A 7,625-nucleotide genomic window follows, 5' to 3' on the forward strand; every position below is an offset into this window, starting at 1 on the left:
GTGCCCAAGGAGGAGGTAGAGGAGAATTTCTCCCCACCTTTTTCAAAATTGAAGGAAAATACGGGAAAAGGAGGGGACAAAACCCTGGGCAATATTCATTCCTTTGAGCCTAGCAACAAAAGGAGAAAAAGAAAGGATGAAGAAAAACCCGGGTAAGAAATGGTTTACATTTTCCATCACATTATTTCAACTACAATCACAACCAACTTTTTGATTTTTAAGCTCTGAGGAATTTCACAGCAGAAGATACTTTTAAGATATGTTTCATCTTACTGTAATGACAGAGACTACACAGAGAGGTTCTTTCAGGTGTCAGGGGAGTTTATAGGGCCATCGTAAGAAGATAATCTGGAAAACTTTGCTAGAATAGTGGCTGTGCTGTTGTATGGGACTGTTTCAAAGTTGAGCATAAATTGGCAATATAGATCAATTCCCTGATATAAGCAAGGGGTATTAGCCTCAATATATTTCTCTTACTTAAAAATACAATGTCCCTACTTGCTGAAGGAATAACTGACATCAACTTCCTGCACTTCATGTCAGAAAAGGAATAAAACAGCAACGTGAGGTAGAAGAGGAAGATCGGGATTCTGCACACCTTCACACTGTGCTGACGGGCCCGTACATGAATGCTTTGCATCTGCAACTGTATATTAAACATACAATAAAAAAAAAAAAAAAAAGTAAAACTCTCCACAGGCCAAAAAACCCCCCAATCATCAGATGCAAAGGCACAGAAATCAGGGGTAGGCCAGACTGGCAGGAGGGAAGGTTTGTATATTAGCTCCATCAGGATTTATATACTTTGACAAGATCCCCCTGAGCCTTCTCTTCTGCAGCAGGAACAGTCCCAGCTCTCCCAGCCTCTTCTCATAGCAAAGACGCTCCAGTCCCCTGTCGTCACCATCATGGCCCTTTGCTGGACTCACTCCAGTATGTCCATGCCTGTCTTGTACTGGGGAGCCCAGCACCGGACTCAGCACTCCAGATGTGCCTTACCAGTGCTGAGCAGAAGGGGAACATCACCTCTCTCGACCTGCTGGTGACCCTCTGCCTAAGGCAGCATCGCTGCCCACGTCAGTGATCCCAAACCGCTCGGTGTGGGGCTAGTGGGGGTCAGGATGAGTCCTCATTCCCACCCCATGAAGGCACCTTCCTCTCCTTTCCCAAGCCTGCTCCTAAAGGAAGGCATGTCCTCTATTCATTTCCAAAACATCAAGTCTCCCTCTTTTCTCCCAGTTGCTGGAGGAGGGGATGACCAAACTTGCACAAAAGCCGCTTCCCCCCACTCACGCCCCGTCCCTTGCTTCTCTTTGTAGGTTTTCGTCCTGCTGCTTCTGCCAACCCTTCCCACCTTCCAGCCAGAAGCCACCTTTAACCTCTCCAGTCCTGGCAGGTCATGGAGAGCAGGTTGCCCCACGTGAACCCCTCCCCAGCTGGGTTTTGGTTTCCTGCCCCCAGGGGAATCAACCAAGAGCCGGGGACCAGAGTTCCCCTTCCACCACCAGAGAAAGTTTCCTCCTTCCCCGGAGCAACGGGCTAGGCTTTCCAAGGAAACATGAGAATACGACGAGGGGCTTGTTTTAGGGAGGTGTTTCTCTGTCTGCTCCCAGGAGCCAGCAAAATCCCCCCCCCCCGGAGAGCGTGGACTCTGGAGTCTCGGCTCAGGATTGCAGCAGGGAGAAATTTAACGGTGCAAACAGGAGGAGTAAACTGCTGCACTAATTGAAAATGACTTCAGGGGAATATAGGTCAAGAGAACATAATCTGTCCTGCAGTTTGGCTGGGATACAAAAGTTTGTACCTCTGCCACGAACACTGCCACAAGAGGTTCGGGCATTGCACGTGGTTAAAACAGAGGATTATGCCTCATCCTGAAAGGGCAGGAGCGGTGCTAGCAGCCAGAGTTAATAGTCGGAGCTAGACGCTCGCCCACCTCCCGCGCCTTCTCCCCAGAAAACAGGATGCCTTTCTTGTCTGCCACTCGCCGTTCCCAGCACCAGCTGACGAAGCGTCTCTTTCTCCCCCAGTTGGTACAAAATAGGCGGCCGTCTTCCAGGAAAGGCACAAATCTTCTCTGACAAGCAGTGATATTAACAGGGATTAGGGAATGCGAGAGCCGCTACCAGAATTGATCAAAGGATGCAGCCCGGGCTGCCCGGCCTTGGAAGCATTTTAATCAAGATTAGAGGTTACATTGAGGATAGGGCTGTGTTTTCAACCTGCTGTGAATCCACCCATGCAGAGCAGGGGTTTCTGAGGAACCGGCAGCCTGCGATATGCGGGGGCTCACACCAGCACCGGTCCTCCCTAATCTCAGGATCAGGGTGCAGTGATGGAAAGGGAGCGTCGGGGCTGGCCAGGCAGCTCACGGAGGCATCGCCACCGGTGGCTTGTATTGCTTCCCGAGATTAGATGGGATCACAGCACGAGATATGCTCCTGGCAGAGCTCCCTCAGCTTGTGGATGACAGGCAGAGCTGCACCTTGCCTTCAAACCCCACGGAAACCTCTCCATCGGGCAAAGGTTGTCCACTCTCTCACAAACAGTGAGTTTGGTGACTTGCAAATAGCATCCGTCCACATCTCCTCATCTCCACCCATGTCCTCTCGCAGCAAGTCCCCATCACATCCCCAAGTTTAGGTCTGGACCTGCACAGGCAGTGAACAAAAGCGCCTGCAAATAATAAAATCCCACGTCAGTGGAATTTGTGGTTTTCAGTGTTTTATCAAGCTTATTTTCTAGAGGCATTCAAAATGTCTTTTTCTTATATTTGATCTCTTTTACTTTAAAATGACCATCAGGAACATTTGCCAGCAACTTGTTTGTGGGATGAGAAGTGATGGATTGCTAACTCTTTAGTAACGGCTGCTGTCCGAGTATCACGATCACATCTGGGGTTTGGACATACATTTGTGACACTTAATGCTGAAGTTTCGATCTCTTGAAGTCGTGCCTGTGTTAACATAGCCACAAGATCTTATTCAAAGAGTTGGAAAAAGGAGAATCTTCAGCTTTTGTGAGGAGTGTAATAATTTCTCTGCCTGCCACATAAGGCGGATAAACTCTTTAAAACAGGCAGCTCAGGTGCCATTTTAGCTGTGGCAAAGTGGGTCTCGGCACAGGGAGGGTAAAATCCATCTGGGGAGGTGAGGAAAGATTCAGCCTGAGCTTTCTTCACCACATCTGGGCAGCTGCTGGCACCACAGCTGAACGGGCTGCGGTGTAAAGTAAGTGTACAACGATGGGTGTGCACGCATTAGCACGTGTGTGACGGCGATCCTCTGTGCGTTTTAAAATGCCACCCATCCGTGTGATATGCTGAACGATGAAAACATGAAGTTACACGCTGACTCTTGTCTGGATTTGAAGCTGGTTACACCCAGCTTTTGGTTTCACGCGGTTTCAAGTGAAGGTTTTCTTCCTCCTCCTTCGAAGTGCCTCCGTAGCCAAACAGAAAGGAGGAGAGGGAAAGGAAACACAGACAAAAAGAGGGGTGACTCAAGGCACCCACCAAACTCGGTCGGCTCTGGTTATTAGGTGCCTGTTATCCTGCATGTGTGATATGTGGACAGCCGTTAAGTACATGTGTAAATAATCACAACCGTTGAGCCCCTCATGGATTTTAGCAAGAAAAATTGCCTGTGTGAAATTGCCACAGGATGTGCCTTATTCTTTGGTCTGTATTCATTATTCTCTTGTTTAAAAATTTCATTTACGTAGTCAGAAACAATGCCATGAGTTCTAGGCCAGCAACCGCACACCCTAACTAACCAGGAAGAAAAGCCAAAGCAAATATTCCTGGATTCTGCAATACACAGTACACACACTGGATAATTATCCACCCAAAATATTCAGAGAATAACAAATACAGTATTAAAAAAAAAAAAAAATTAAAATAATGTCAGGATTGGTCCATGAGCCATTCAGTGGCCAAATGTTGAACTATGTTGAATGTTGAATTACGATTTTGAATGAGTCGCTCACAGGGGTCTGCTCAGCGGCATGGGGGCTGCGGGTCCTTCCCCACTGCCGGTGCCTGCCGGAGGGGTGCTTGATAAAAAACCTGCCCGTTTGGGCACAGCCTGCAATGCAGAAAGCTCCAAAAACCCGACGCTGAGGACGGCAGCTGCCCCTAAAACCCCGAGCTGTCACCCTGCAAAGCGGCGCCTGGGCTTGTGCCAGCCACGTAGCGCTGGACCCGCTCCCATACGCGTGGGGACTCGCTTCCTTCGGCGCGGTACGTCTGGTCCCTCCTCGGCATGCTGATATAAATAAGGTCACTTGCACAAACACGCCCTGTTTATCTTCCTCGCTGCCACCAGCTCTCGCCCACTCCAAATATGATCGCTATGTCCCCGCTCGCTTGCCCTTGCTCCGACATCTCCGTTCTGGTCTTCCTCCTGGGCTGAGCAACGTTGGCTTTGCGTTGCAATCAAAATGAACCCCAAGAAGTGGTCCTGCAGCTGGGGAGAAATGAAATGTCATGATGGCTTGAAGGCTTAGGAGGGACAAGTGGATTACCCTCCTCATATTTCTATTAGGCAAATCCCCCTCCAGTTATCAGTAAGGCAAATTACAGTGATCACGAAGACCGTTTCCTCTCAAGCCAACACCTCCCACCCCCTCTGTCCCTACCTCCCACCGGCCTCCTCCAGTAAAAACCTCTGTGTAGCTTACCTCAAAGCAGGTTGCAATGTCTAATACCAGTATAATTTAAATAGGATAGGTGAGATGTACTCTTCTGCAGGCTCAGGGTGCAGGTTATAAATAGTGTGGTCTGAACAACTCTATCACGTAAGCAGGCGCGGTTGTCTCTGGTTTACCTTTGAGAAAACAGAGGTGCAAAGACACTTCCCCAAGATATGCACTGGGGTGAATGGAAAAGACAGGATCTAGACCCTTTCTTCCAGGGTCCTGTGCTTTAAACGAGCATATTAGCCTACTAACAGATAAACTGATCTTAAAAAAAAGCACAAAACAAACAAACAAAAAAACCCACAGAAAACCAACCCAAACCCCAGATCTTATTACTTTAATGCATCTCAGCATTGAGATCTCAGCATCCCAATACAAAATTTTCATTGCCTATTCTTCCATTTTCAAATGGTCTTCCCTGTACTGTAATTGCTTGATATATCATTACTACAGAAGAAAACCTATTACCTACAGTAAGAAAAAAAAGTGGAAAAGATTTTTCAAAAAGTGAAATGAAATTCTTCTAGCATTTTCCTCACTAAATTCTGCCATGAAATCCTAGATAGCTGTGCCAAAGCCACTGCCGTTGATATGAATGGAAGTTGCCAGCGGATAGGCATAAGTCCGTTTGGTCTCTGAAGCACATGATCTTCCCAATATAGAGAAGCATATCTAATAGAGCACTGTGATGATTTGTATTTAACACTCCAGAATAGCCCATCAGGCATCCTGTAGCAAAGAGAAAGGGGGATAAAAACTGACATGACAGCAGAAGATAATTTTTTCCTGAGGCGTGCATGAATCTAATATAGCACATCAGTGAGAGGCTAGTAACTGGCCAGATTTGCACTCATAATATTTACACTGGTATCATTGAAGGAATCTTTCAGCTCAGCTTAGTCTTTTAACGGACGTGGGATGTGCAGTTTTTGTTTACCTACAAACTTTGTGCTGAGGAATACATTGTGAAGAGGTTTTGTTTATGTGCTTTGCTTTTATAATGCTCCGCCGGTCTCTGTTTCGCTAGTATACAGAGCAAAACTTCCTTGCAGTCTGGCATGGCTCCATTTCTCAGTTTTTCTCTTCCAGCAGCAGTTTTGAACTCAGGCGGTTCATGGTTATTCCTGATTTTCCCAACTTACCTTGCTGCTGCGCAGGGCTGCACCTTGGCCCTGGTCTCTGAGGGAAACCCATGCTTTGAAACACGATTATGGACCAGGATTCATCCATCTCCGCCAACGAGGATCTCTGGAGGGGAGAAGCAGCAGGGTTAAGCTACAAGTCCTTACCCAGAACCACCTTCCTGAGCCAGTTTCACTGCGGATGAAACACCTCGGAAATTGGTGGAATCGCACATGTTCAAAAATAGGAATAATGCAGCTGGGTACCCATCTCCCAGCAACCCAGCTGAGGGCTGTCCTTGCCCAAACACCTTCGAATGTCCACGCAGGGAATGCCGGATCACAGCACTGCAACTAACAGTAATAGGAGAAAACAACAGATCAAAGGTGGCCTCTTAATGTGTTTTGATCTGTGCTCCCCCATCTCAGTTCACAAGGCGTACTTCATGTGCATGGCTGCAGGGGACTGTCCAGCATTTGTGCTTTTATTGTCTAGGAGACTTAGTCTCCAGCCTGAGTTTAGTCCAACACACATTTTACCATCTGCTCTATTTCCTATGTGCCTATGAGATCATTTTTCTACACGTAAAATTATAAAGTGAAGATTCACATACGCTTACACAGCTTATTTCTATTATTATTTGTTAAACACTGAGAATTTCTTTGGCACAATACAGGGCCCAGAATGAAGACATATCAAGCCCTGAAGCCATGCTTCATGTGAAATACACCCAAAATGGCTATTCTGGCTGAAAGAGCAGCGTTAGGAATTCCAAACCACTTCCCTTCCTTGGAGTTCTGAGCGGATTCATGACATTTCTGGCAATGCAGCTTAAAGAACCATTCACAGAAATTTGTGCTGCAGTCATCACAAAAGCTTTCTCTTTTTTTGCCCATGCAAAACCTGATTTTTCAGTGCAAAATATACATTTCAGGAAGTTTAAGATTGTCCATAAAGATTCTGGAATGCAATTTCAGAAAAAATGTTAATGAGAAAATGTGACTATTCTTTTTTTAAGTTGATAGTTATAATAACATCGGTTGCTCACGAAGAAGCCCACTTCTTAGTGAAACTTTTAAACCTCATTTTTCCATTTCTATTTTTTTTTTGTCTTACTCTTCTCAGCCTACATCTCCCATATTACTTACAGCGGCTCTTGGCGAGAACTGAAATATAACATGGCTGAACCAAAGCTCCCTGTCCTCTTTCCCTTCTCTTCCTTTCTTGGTTTCCATCCTCTGTCTCTCTGGTTCCTCGTCTGTCCTGGAGACAAGGGTGGATGGTGACTGGAGGCTGTCCCAGATTCAGAGGACTCTGTGCGGCCGTGCATGCCCTCTCTCACCGTCCCACTCCACGCGCAAAGAAGGATTTGTCTCACTTCCCTTGACGTGCCTAAAATACAGATGTCTGTGTCTGTGCTACGTGTCCGAAGCTCCCCTCAGAATCAGTAGGAAGAAACAGGGATGTATTCACCTCATCCTAGGCAGGTTGGTGCCCAAAATAGGTCAGATGAATCATGCCTTCAAAGTGCCGTGCTCTGCTGACCACAAAGAGAGCCTGGATGACTAAATGTTTAATGTTAGCTGAGACGGATCCTGTCCTCAGCATCTTTCCTTTATGCCATTGTCCTGCCTATTCCCCTGTTGCTCACAGCACACGTTATCCCTCTGAATGATCTTTTTCTTCTAGCTTCCCTTCTCATACGAGTGGCCATGCCCAAAGAAATGGTGTCTTTCCCCCAGCTGCTGCTCCAAAGCAATTTCCCAGCCTAGGCTTTCTTCTGCGATATCTCACTGATGTGGTAT

The sequence above is a fragment of the Aquila chrysaetos genome, chromosome 14 (assembly GCF_900496995.4).
Source record: "Aquila chrysaetos chrysaetos chromosome 14, bAquChr1.4, whole genome shotgun sequence".
Lineage (NCBI taxonomy): Eukaryota > Metazoa > Chordata > Aves > Accipitriformes > Accipitridae > Aquila > Aquila chrysaetos.